Source organism: Sus scrofa, chromosome 7 (genome assembly GCF_054392235.1).
Source record: "Sus scrofa isolate SSC_HxYL_T2T_F1_AM1 chromosome 7, Sscrofa_HxYL_maternal_Yorkshire_Landrace_v2.0, whole genome shotgun sequence".
NCBI lineage: Eukaryota > Metazoa > Chordata > Mammalia > Artiodactyla > Suidae > Sus > Sus scrofa.
The window spans coordinates 19,518,725-19,531,671 of record NC_139389.1 but is presented as its reverse complement, the minus strand read 5'-3'; the positions used below and the strand labels follow the sequence as shown (position 1 = coordinate 19,531,671).

The window sequence follows — 12,947 nt, the reverse complement described above, 5'->3', positions numbered from 1 at the left end:
ATGCGTGAGCATCTTTCATGTTAAGAGAACAGTATAAATGCAAGGAAGAGTCTTCCACGTGAATTTTCTATTGTTTAAATGATCACTTTCACATAGAGACAAGTGTAATCTAAATTCTTTAGGCACCTGATTAACCTAGAAGGTTCAGAGTTGATCTGGGCCCCTCCCTTCCAACACCTGTTTCCATCCTCATTCAGAAAGCAACACGTGCTTAAAACGTAGTAGGGCTTAAAGAGGCTCCCGCTGGAGAAGAGGGACGTGTGTCTGTGGGGTGACTTTGCTCCGGGACACAAATTTTCAAAGTGTCTTTGACTCTAGTGTGCTAGCGACTCCCTTGGCCCACCCTGGCCTGGGCATTTGGATGGGGCACTCATTCCCCAGGCCGCCTAGGACCACGGTGACCACGAAGAGGTTGGTGAAAGAAAGGAGATGGAGAGTGCAGGCCACCCTTCTTCCCGAAAGCCTCTGCTTGGTCCTCTGCGAGGTGGGAGTCTGTCGCTTTGATGCTTTGATGCCAGTCTTTGGAGCGCGAGCTGGGATTTGGAGGAGGACTGCCCCAGCCCATCCCTGGGGGCGCCTTGCGCTTGCGCGCGCGTCGCCGTGGTAACCGCGCGGCGGAAAGGCGCTGAATCACCGGCGCGCGCTTCCCAGCTCCAGCAGAGGCTGCAGCGGGGGTGCGGGTGGGAGCCCTCCGCCCGCCGGGTTGCATTCTCACTAGACCGGCGCTCACCTGGGCGAGCCTGGCTGGCCTGGAGCGGGGGAGCGGTGGCCAGGATCGCTGCTGGAGGTAAGAGCGCAGCAATAGCCTCATCCTGTCTCGGATTTGGGCATGAGTCAGTCTCTCCTCTGGGACTATATCCTGGGGAAGAGAAAGCGAGGGTTTTGCTTGGATGGGGCGGTACCTCCTCCCCGACAGCAGATGCGCGTGCTAGTGTGTGAAAGTGTGTGTGTGAGTAAGTGTAGGGCCGAGAGATGGAGATGACGCCTAAGAGGAGCAGGTGGGAGCTCAGGTGTTGCTCCTAGCCAGCTGCACGGATGGGGGCGAGCTTCACTGTGGGCAGCAGCAACCTCCGGTACAGTATCCCACTTCCCAACCTTTCTGGCAGAGTGATGGGAAGAGAGGATAGCAAGTAAGCAGGTTATGCCAAAGAAAAACAAAATCAAAACGCCCTGAGTTAAGGGGTGAGTTTCTTAAGGTTCTTCTGGACATCCAGGAAAGGGTTTTGCTGCACCGATTGATTGTAGGGTGGAGTCGAGAAAATTTGCATCTTTTATCAATCTCATGAATTACATTGCTTAGACAATCGGTTTCCTTTAAACTTCGTTTAGTAATATTTATATGATCTTTGCTATCGTTTGCTAAATTCATTTTGTCCCTGTACCCTACCGTAATCTGAAGCTTAAAATCTTTTAATGGTTTTTTCCCCCATTCCCTTTGAACTTCCTCCACAGAATAAATATTAATCACAACATTATTAACCGAGAGCATAAACCTAAGATTATGAAAGTCATCATTCTTTCCATCATTCATTCTCTTAATTATATGGAGGGAGAAAATAATATGATATACACACTCATACCCATTTTTCTTGCTAGATTTCTCATCTAAAGCTTTTTGTTTGTGGGTTAACTGTTAGTGGTTTTTCCAGGGCTTAAGTAGAAAAAAATGATGGTAGTTTTTATGATAATAATTGAAAAAGTAAATTTTAGACCCCCTCGCCAAAAGAACAAGAATTTTTGAAGAGAATGTCAGTATTTATTTCTTTATTCCTGAAATGCTTGTTCAATGTCTAAATGTTTCAAATTGTTCATTATACAAAGACCACAATCATGGAGACTACTAAAATTATGCCAAGTGTAAAATTTTATTTTGTGCTTATTATTTTGCATAATTTGTCATACAGATGAGGGAAACTGGAGATATCAATTTAGCTATAGATGTAGGAGTCATATAGAAAGCTGAATTCCTCTGTAATTTGAAAAAGAGAAACATAAATAAACATCAAGACTTAAGAACCACGGATGATAGATTCATCACACCTTTGTCATATAAAATGCCAAGGCAAAAAAACAAATGCCAAGGCAAGTATTTCATTTCCTTTCAGAATAATAAAAATAATTCAGCCAAAATCTTTATGTATTAGAAGTAGTCAAAGGAGAGCTTCTGTGATTTATTAATGTAAGAGAATGGATTTGCTGTTAAATTTTTTCAATTTAGGAGTTCCCATCATGGCTTAGTGGTTAACAAATCCGACTAGGAACGTTGAGATTTCGGGTTCGATCCCTGCCTCGCTCAGTGGGTTAAGGATCCAGCGTTGCCGTGAGCTGTGGTGTAGGTCACAGACACAGCTCGAATCCCGAGTTGCTGTGGCTCTGACTTAGGTGGGTGATTAGACCCCTAGCCTGGGAACCTCCACATGCCAAGGGTGCGGCCCTAGAAAAGACAGAAAGATAAAAAAAAAAAATTCTCAGCTTAATTATTTTTGAGTCAAACAAAGAAGAAGCAGTCTCTTTATATAAATATGTAGAACCAGGCATAACTGTTTCTGGGGCAGTTGGATATAGATTGCCAGATGAGATGGCCTGGGTTTGGTCATGGCTCTGACACTTAGTGGGTGTGTTACAGTTGACAAATTCCTTAATTCCTCTTAGCCTCAGTTTTTTCATCTGTAAAATCAGGATCATAATAGGACCAACTTAGTGGAATTCCTGTAAACATTAAATAAAAATATGTATACAGGCTCTTTGCTCATTGCCTGGCATGCATTAACAGTTCAATAAAAGTTAGTTATTACTGCTGGAGAGGGTGCAAAGAAAAAGGAACCCTCCTACACTGTTAGTGGGAATGTAAATTGGTGCAGTCACTGTGGAGAACAGTATGGAGGTTCCTCGAAAAACTAAAAATACTGCTGCTATACGATCCAGCAGTCCCACTCCTTGGGCATATATCTGGATAAACCGCTAATTGAAAAAGAGAAATGTGGGAGTTCCCCTTGTAGCTCTGTGGGTTACGAACCCAACTAGTATCCATGAGGATGTGGGTTCCATCCCTGGCCCTGCTCAGTGGGTTAAGGATCCGGCATTGCTGTGAGCTGTGATGTAGGCGGTAGTTACAGCTCCAGTACTACCCCTAACCTGGGAACTTCCATATTCGAGGGTGCAGCCTTAAAAAAGTTAAAAAAAAAAAAAAAGGTACACGCACCCCTATGTTCATTGCAGCACTGTTTATAGTAGCCTAGACATGGAAGTCATCTAAATATCCATCGACAGGGGATGGATAAAGAAAACGCAGTGCATATATACAATGGAATACTACTCAGTCATAAAAAGGAATAAAATAATGCCATTTGCAGCAACATAGATAGACCTAGGAATTATCGTACTAGGCGAAGTAAGTCAGGCAGTAAAAGACAAACGTATGAAATTGCTTATATGTGGAATCTTAAAAAAAAAAAGGGTACAAATGAATATGTGCAGAACAGAAACAGACTCACAGACTTTGAAAAACTTAAGGTTACCAAAGGGGACAGGTGTGTGGGGGAGGGATAGACTAGGGGTTTGGGATTGGCTGATAGAAAGGTTTGCTAACGGGGACCTGCTTTATGGTACAGAGAACTCTACCCAGTATTCTGTGATAATCTGTGTGGGAAAGGAATCTGAAAGCAAATGGATGTGTGTTTATGTATAACTGGATCACTTTATTGTACAGCAGAAATTATCACAACATTGTATATCAACCATACTGCAACGAAGCTTTAAAAAAATGAAAACAGGAGTTCCCGTCGTGGCGCAGTGGTTAACGAATCCGACTAGGAACCAAGAGGTTGCGGGTTCGGTCCCTGCCCTTGCTCAGTGGGTTAACGATCCGGCGTTGCCGTGAGCTGTGGTGTAGGTTGCAGACCCGGCTCGGATCCTGCGTCGATGTGGCTCTGGCATAGGCCGGTGGCTCCAGCTCTGATTCAACCCCTAGCCTGGGAACCTCCATATGCCGCGGGAGCGGCCCAAGAAATAGCAACAACAACAACAAAAGACAAAAGACAAAAAAAAAAAAAAAAAAAAAAAAAAAAAAGAAAACAAATCCGTCATTATTATTCCTGAGATAAGTTTCTTTTCAGGAAACTTTTTCTATGTCTTCAAAATAATTTGGCACTAAGAATAGAATTATTTTGATGTGTGCAGATCTTGTTCTGATTTATATTGTCAAGCCATCATAAAATGCATAAATTTTTCCTTGCAGCCTCTTTACAACAGCAACAGTTATAAATCAGAATCTTAAAGGCATGTCAATTCCAGGTAATTCTGTTTCATACACTAAGAAAGGAATTTTGCTTTAGTAGGCCTGGAATAAGTGGTAGGTTATCGTTCTGTTTGTTTTTCTAAATTTGAATTTTAGATACTATTCATGTGAATTCCATAGTAGGAAACTTTTTTTCCTTTTTTTTTGTCTTTTTGCCTTTTCTAGGGCCCCTCCCGCGGCATATGGAGATTCCCACACTAGGGTTCTAATTGGAGCTGTAGCCACCAGCCTATGCCAGAGCCACAGCAATAAGGGATCTGACCCGTGTCTGCAACCTACACCACAGCTCACAGCAACGCCGGATCCTTAACCCACTGAGCGAGGCCAGGGATCGAACCCGAAACCTCATGGTTCCTAGTCGGATTTGTTAACCACTGCGCCACGACAGGAACTCCCAAACATTTTTTTTTTTTGCTTTTTAGGGCTGCACTGGTGGCATATGGCGGTTCCCAAGCTAAGGGTCAAATCAAAGCTACAGCTGCTGGCCTACACCAGAGCCACAGCAATGCCAGATCCGAGCTGCATCTGTGGCCTACACCACAGCTCATGGCAATGCCACATCCTTAACCTACTGAGCAAGAGCTGGGGATCGAACCCGCAACCTCATGGTTCCTAGTCGGATTCCGTTTCCCCTGAGCCATGATGGGAACTCCAAGAAACTTTCTTATTTCTTTCTTTCTTTCTTTCTTTCTTTATTTATTTATTTTTTTTTTTGGTCTTTTTGCCTTTTCTAGGGCCGCTCCCATGGCATATGGAGGTTCCCAGGCTAGGGGTCTAATCAGAGCTGTTGCTGCCAGCCTACACCAGAGCCACAGCAACGCCAGATCCGAGCTGCATCTGTGGCCTACAGCACAGCTCATGGCAACGTCACATCCTTAACCTACTGAGCAAGGCCAGGGATCGAACCCGCAACCTCATGGTTCCTAGTCGGATTTGTTAACCACTGCGCCACGATGGGAACTCCTCTTATTTACTTCTATCAAGCAGTAAATATGATTGGGCCAAAATAACATGTCTTTACATCACTTGGCAGAGTCTTTTAACCATAGGTGTTTGAGTTTCAAAATAAAGCTTCTTCAGAGTTCCCATCGTGGCTCAGTGGTTAATGAACCCGGCTAGTATCCATGAGGACGTGGGTTCGATCCTTGGTCCCACTCAGTGGGTTAAGGATCTGGCATTGCTGTGAACTGTGGTGTAGGTCGCAGACGTGGCTCCTATCCCGAGTTGCTGTGGCTGTGGTGTAGGACGGCGGGGCTACAGCTCCAATTAGACCCCTAGCCTGAGAACCTCCATATGCCACCAGTGCAACCCTAAAAGACCAAAAAAAAAAAAAAAAAAAAAAAAAAAAAAAAAAAAAAGGCTTCTTAGAGAAATGACATTCAGTTAGAGACAGATATGATGGATGTGATATTGGAGTTTTACCCCTGTTCCCTTCCAAATAATATTGGTAGAATTACGTTACCTGTTAGTTGTCCAGCCAGCTTAATGTCACTCTTTTCCCCAAGTTCAAAAAAACAAGGGATTCTAGTAATTATCTGTTTAAGTGATGTAGTGAGAGCAACAGGAGGATAGCTCTTGCCTCAAAATGAATTTTCAAAGTTGGCTTTATTCCACACTATGATTTTTTTTTTTTTTGGCTGCACCAGTGGCATGTGGAAGTTCCTGGCATTGCTTGCAGCACAGCTGGAGCAATGCCAGATCCTCAGCCTGCTGCGCCACTCGGGAACTTCCTCCATGCTATAATTTAAAGTATCAGGGTCATTAAGTACGGAGAGTAGATTAACTCTCTTGTTGCCACCCACAAGTGTCATTTCATTTTATTTATTCATTTTAATAAAAATACAGTTGATTTACAATGTTGTGTTGATTTCTGCTATATAGCACAGTGACTCAGGCACATATACACGTTCTTTTATGCATTCTTTTCCGTGGTGGTTTATTACAGGATATTGAATATAGTTCCCTGTGCTATACAATAGGATCTTGTTGGTTTTGTTTTTTGGCTGTGTCCATGGCATGTGGAAGTTTGGGGGCCAGAGCTTGAACCTGCACCACAGTAACAACCTGAGCCACTATGGTGACAGTGCTGGATCCTTGTCCTGTTGCCCCACAAGGGAACTCCTAGGACCTTGTCGTTTATCTATTCGATATATGAGTTCGCATCTGCTAATGCCAAACTCCAAATCCATCCCTTCCCTATCCCTCTCTCCCTTGGTAACCACAGGTCTATTCTCTTTGTCTTGTGAGTCTGTTTCTATTTTGTAGGTATGTGCATTTGTGTAGTTTTTTAGATTCCACATATAAGTGACATTGTATAGTATTTGTCATTCTTTCTGACTTACTTTGCTTAGTATTATAATCTCAAGGTCTGTCCATGGTGCTGCAAATGACATTATTTCATTCTTTTTTTTTTTTTAATGGCTGAGTAGTATTTGTGTGTGTGTGTGTGTACCACATCTTCTTTATCCATTTTCCTCTCAGTGGACTTTTAGGTTGTTTCCTTGTCTTGGCTGTTGTAAATAGTGCTGCTAGGTACATAGGGGTGCATATATCTTTTCAAATTAGAGTTTTCTCCAGATGTATGCCCAGGAGTGGGATTGCTAGATCATATGGCAAAGGTATTTTTAGTTTTTTGAGGAACCTCTATGCTGTTTTTCACAGTGACTGCACCAATTTACATTCCTACCAAGAGTGTGGGAGGGTTCCTTTTCCTCCACGCCTTCTCCCACATTTTTATTTGTAGACTTTTTGGTGACGGACCTTCTGACCGATGTGAGGTGATATGTCAGTGTAGTTATGATTTGCATTTCTCTGATAATTAGCGATGTTGAGCATCTTTTCAATTCCCTGTTGGCCATCTGTATGTCTTCTTTGGAGAAATGTCTTTTTAGGTCTTCTGCCCATTTTTGGATTGGGTTCTTTGTTTTTTTTTGTTATTGAGTTGAATGAAGTTTTGTATATTTTGCAGATTAAGCCCTTATTGGTCACATCGTTTGCAAATATTTTCTCCTAGTCCATAGCTTGTCTTTTTGTTTTATTTATGGTTTCCTTTGCTATGCAAAATCTTTTAAGTTTGATTAGGTTCCATTTGTTTGTTTTTACTTTATTTCCATTGCCTTAGGAGGCTGACCTAAGAAAACATTGGGAAGTTCCTGTTGTGGCTCAGCAGTAATGAACCCAACTAGTAACTGCAAGGTTGTGGGTTCAATCCTTGGTCTTGCTCCATGGGTTAAGGATCCAGCATTGCCGTGAGCTGTGGTGTAGATCGCAGACACAGCTAAGATCCCATGTTGCTGTGGCTGTGGTGCAGGCCGGCAGCTGCAGTTCCAGTTTGACTCCAGCCTGAGAACTTCCATATGCCACAGGTGCAGCCCTAAAAAGAAACAAAACAAAACAAAACAAAACATTGGTACTATCCATGCCAGAGAATCTTTTGCCTATGTTCTCCTTTAGTTTTATGCCACCCACAAATTTAAATGTTGCAGTTTGTAGTCTGTTTTATCTTGTGGTGGGGGTAAGTATGGATCTTATTATTCTAAGATTGTGATTATCAGCCTATCTTAACTTTTTTTTTGTTTGCTATTCCTTTCATTAAAATGAAGGGTACAATGTGTCAATATAACATAGTTGCCATTCTTCAAAATTTTTTCAAAATAACCTCTTAAAATGACTTATTTTCAATAAAATTTATCTTTACCGTCTCTCAGTACATTTGTACTTATCAGGAGGTTGAAATGTTTTATTAATTCAGTATCTTCAACCTCCTTGTCTTAAAGTTACAACACATCCAAATTCTAGGTGCCAAATGCTCAACATTTTATTATAGTGTCAGAAAGACTTTTCCCCAGACATATATGTGTGTAGGAGTATGCTAGTAGCTAACTAGTCTTTACCTGTTTACATCGGTTTTCCTAACTGCTCTTATGCAGCAACTACTCTTCCCAGATCTGGAGAGACTTTTTCTGACGTCATTTCACTAGACTTCTTCCACCCAGTTGACCATTCTGACTTTCTTGAAACAAAGTCCTCTCTTGACTCACAAGTACTATCCTTTATTTAGTCCCCTGTGAGGGTTACTTTCTTATGCAGATATGTGAACACATCACATCTCTGCTTCAAAATCTCCAATGTTGGGAGTTGCCGTTGCGGCTCAGTGGGTTAACAACCCAACATAGTGTCCGTAAGGATGCTGGTTTGATCCCTGGCCTCTCTCAGTGGATTAAAGATCGCAGATGTAAAGTGTAGGTCGCAGATATGGCTCGGATCTGGTATTGCTGTGGCTGTGGCATAGACCGACAGCTGCAGCTCCAATTCTACCCCTAGCCAGGAACTTACATATGCTGCAGGTGTAGCCATATATATATTAAAAAAAACAAAACAGTGCAAAGTATTCAATGTCATGACCATCAACAGATGAATGGATACACAAAATGGTCTATACACACAACAGAATATTATTCAGCCCGAAAAAGGAAGGATATTGTAACACATGATACAACATGGATGAATGTGGAAGATAATATGCGTAGTGACATAAATCGGATACAAAAGGACAATCTTGTGTGATTCCACTTATATGAAATATCCAGAATAGTCAAATTCATAGAGGCAGAAAGTAGAATCGTGATTACCAGGAGCTGCCAGGAGGCGGGTAATGCTAATGTCGAAAGCATTCAGAGTTTCAGTTTGGAATGGTGAAAAATTCTGGAGCTGGTGAGGGTTGCACAAGAAGGAATGTACTGAATCATATACCTAAAGTGACAGATTTTGTGTTATATATATTTTATCACAATAACTCCCCAGTTTTTATCTTAAATCTTCAATGTCTCCCCACTGCCTGCTAGATAAAGTGCTGACCTCTTAGTGTGACCTCTATAGCGTTTATTATTTCTTCTTGGTTTATGCTTTCAGTCTCTTAGCTCATCATTTCCCGTACATATGCTACATTCCAGCCATATGGAACTACTCAAAATATGCCGTCGCTCGCAGGATCCCATGCTTCCCTCTATGGTCAGTCCCTGTGGCCCAGAATATCTTTCTTTCTTCAAGAGCAACAGCCCTCAGGGTAGAGCTGAAATGTCACATTTCCGAAGTGTCCTCATGTCCTCAGTCCCTCTTGCTTTGATGGCAGTCTAGCTCTGTGGCTGTGCCTTCAGTGTCACTTATCTTCATATAGTATGAGCTTCTATAAAGCTCCGCCTATCAAGGACATTTTATTTTTTAAAGGCATATTTTCTTTCTTTTTAAAAATTGTTATCAGGATATAGTTGATTTACAATGGTGTGCCTATTTCTGCTGTACAGCACAGTGACGCAGTCATCTGATTATGTACACATTCCCGTTCTTTTTTTTTTTTTTTTTTCGGTCTTTCTAGGGCCGATTCCCGCAGCATATGGAGGTTCCCAGGCTAGGGGTCTCATCGGAGCTGTAGCCGCCAGCCTACACCAGAGCCACAGCAACGCAGGATCCGAGCCACGTCTGGGACCTTCACCACAGCTCACGGCAACACCAGATCCTTAACCCACTGAAGAAAGGCCAGGAATCGAACCCACAACCTCATGGTTCCTAGTCGGATTTGTTAACCACTGCGCCACGACGGGAACTCCTGCATTCCCTTTCTTATATTATCATCCATCATGGTCTATCATAAGAGTGTTCTTCTTTTCTTTCTTTCTTTTTGGCCCGTGCCTTCAGCATGTGGACGTTTCTGGACCAGGGATCAAACCCACACCACAGCAGTGACAACACCATATCCTTAACCCACTAACTAAGCCACTACGGAATTTCTCTTGTTACTCTTGAATGATAGCTTAAATGAGTGTAGAGTGTTAGGTTGGCAGTTTTGTCCCTCAGGACTTTGAAGATATTATTTGTATTATCTTCTGTCATCTGCTGCTGTCAGACTAGTTCTTGCCCCTCTGAAGATAATCTGTCTCTTGTCTCTGGTTCTTTGTAAGATTTCATCTTTGACCTTGGCGTTCTGCAGTTTCATTTTAGTGAAACTAGAAATGGAATTATTTTTGCCTGTTCAGAACTTCTTTTACTTCCTGGATATGAAGATTTTTGTCTTTCGTCAATTCTGGAAACTTCTTGGCCATTATCTCTTGACATTTTGTTTCCTCCCAATTCTTTGCACCCTTTCTTTTGGAGTCATCAGATGTGTATTGGATCATTGTTAACTTCAGGACTCTTACTTTCTCCTTTGCATTTTTAACTTTTTACTTCTTTGAATTGCTTTTTGGATGATTTGCTCAGATATAGCTTACATTTCAGTTCATTGAATTTTAAAATTCAATAGCTTTATTTCTAAGTACACAACTTCTGATTTGGATATTTTTCAACCATGCCCTTTAAAAAAAATCTTACTATACTATTTTATTATGATTTTTATCTTCTCTCTTCACTCTAATCTCTTTCACCACTTTAAGCATACTGAATTTGTAGTGTCTCTTAGGTATAATTTACTTCTGTTTCTTTCTTTCTTTCTTTCTTTTTTTTTTTTTCTTTTTTTTTTTTGTCTTTTTTCTTTTCTAGGGCTGCACCCGCGACATATGGAGGTTCCCAGGCTAGGGGTCGAATCGGAGCTGTAGCCACCGGCCTACACCACAGCCACACGCTTCTGTTTCTTGTTCCCACTTGTTACATCCGCCACCTCTTCTTTGTGCTGGTTTGCTCCCTGTTGTGTATTACTTTTGTTTTTAGGGTAGTTCATCTTAGTGGGGATTGTTTTTCTGGTGGAGTCCTACGTGCTCTTGTGTCGGGCACTGTCCCTCTGGACAGATTTCACATTGCTTCTGCCTAGGATCTTAGCTCTGTGTTAATAAAAGCTTATGCTGTTGTCGTTGTTATATAAATGTATATGCCACTTAGCCTGGAATTGGGCATTATAAATCAGTACTGTACCAGGCTGTTCAAGGCAAGTCCCCATCTTAGCAATCCTTCCTCTGTTTGCCTTCAGTCTCATCGTCGCATGCCTCTAGTTTCTTCTAGCCCCTATTCCTAGGATGCATTAGTCTTACTAGGCTGCAGTGGTGTTTGTGAGGCTCTTCACAATATTTCGTAATGTCAGTAGATTTGCACCTAGTTCTTCACGGCATTAATTTGCTATTGCTGTGCAACAAAACACCACAAACGTGGGGCTTAAAAACAAAGCCCACTTATTGGCATTTAGCAGCATCTCCTAGACCCGAATCAAGTTGTCAGCTGAATGTGTTTTCCTCTAGAGGCTTGAGGGGTGGGGGAAGTTTCTGCTTCCCAACTCATTCAGGTGTTGGAAGAATCCAGTCTCTCCATTATAGGACTGGGATTCCTATTTCGTGCTGGCGGTCATGGGGAGTTCCTCTTAGCTCCTATAGGCTGCTCACGTGTGCCCTCCATCATCAAAGCTGGCACTGGCATTTTTTTTTTTTTTTTTTTTTTTGTCGCAACCAGTATCTTCTCTCTGACTTCCCTTTCTGTTACCAGAGAGAATGACTTTCTGTTTTGAAGGGCTCATATGATGGGTTAGAGCTACTCAGATCATCTCACTGTCTTAAGGCCAACTGATGAGTTACCTGAATTGTATCAGCAGAATTCTTTTTGCCATGAAGCATAGCATAGTGATGGGAGTGATCCTGGGAATGAATGTCCTGGGGCCCTCTTGGAATTCTGCCCATCACACTTGTTGATTCCTGCTTGTTTTCTCGACGTTTTTCCAGACTGCACTGGAGCCCCAGTAAAACGTGCGTTTTGACATTCATCACAATACTCTTTCTTTGGTTTTGATAGGTCTGTCATTATTACTTGTACAGCTTTCATCATCCTTTATGGATCAAAATTCATTCTCCAAAACACAGAATACACCATAGAAAAAGAGATTACAGTGTATTAATTAAACAAAATAGTTTGTCGAACTCACTGGACTCAAAGAAATGGGTGTTACAATGTGTGTGTGAGTTTTGTACTGCCTGGCCAATTGTCCATTGGAAGGCATGTCCCTATGTTAATCTGCCAGGCTGGTCCAGTCAAACCTGCTTCCTTCATCTTTGTATTCCTAATTTTTAGCACTGCGTTCATTCATAACAGGTCCTAAATAAATGCTTCTTGGAGAATGCTATTTTGTGGAACTTGAATATTTCTGCATTTATCTACCTTGTCTTTGATAATATCTAATTCCTTAATTAGCCCAAACTAATTTTGTCCCTGCATTTGAAACTAATATTTTATTTCCCCTCCTCCTTCTTTTTTTTTTTAACTGTTGCCATTACTTTTTTTGTTTCTCTTTTGAACTTTTGAATTTTCCTCTTCGTTAGGAATATTTGTTATCATGATAGCATTTCTTTTTCTCTTTTCTCTTTTGTTTTGTTTTGTTTTATGGCCGCACCCATGGCTCATGGAAGTATCTGGGCCAGGGATTGAATCCAAGCTGCAGCTGCGGCCTGTGCCACAGCAGTTGTATTCTTACCCCACTGTGCCTCAGGGGGAACTCCCAGCATTTCTTAAATAGAAATTCCCATCCCATTGTTTTGTTACTCTTTGTTTCTTATAGAGTTAGCCCTAATGAAAAGTCATTTTAGTATATGTATTTTGGATGATTTTTGCTATATAATGAGTATTACAGTCTACCATTGCCTTTTCTTCTCATTCCCCGAATATCCTTACACATTTTTGC

The 12,947-nt window shown here is 41.7% G+C and overlaps 1 protein-coding gene across 10 annotated transcripts in view; it reads left to right on the top strand.

Annotated features, from left to right (window-relative positions):
* Positions 1-592: 592 nt before the first annotated feature.
* The window catches only part of KIAA0319, a 103,127-nt gene continuing 90,772 nt past the window's right edge, over positions 593-12,947 (top strand). For 8 of the 10 annotated variants that reach the window (XR_014809741.1, XR_014809743.1, XR_014809742.1 and 5 more), the window contains exon 1: positions 593-787. The gene's annotated coding sequence lies outside the window, so the exon portion shown is untranslated. Of the gene's footprint in view, positions 1,183-12,947 lie in introns of all 10 variants that reach the window. The other 2 variants (XM_084967574.1, XM_084967575.1) reach the window with 2 other exon arrangements.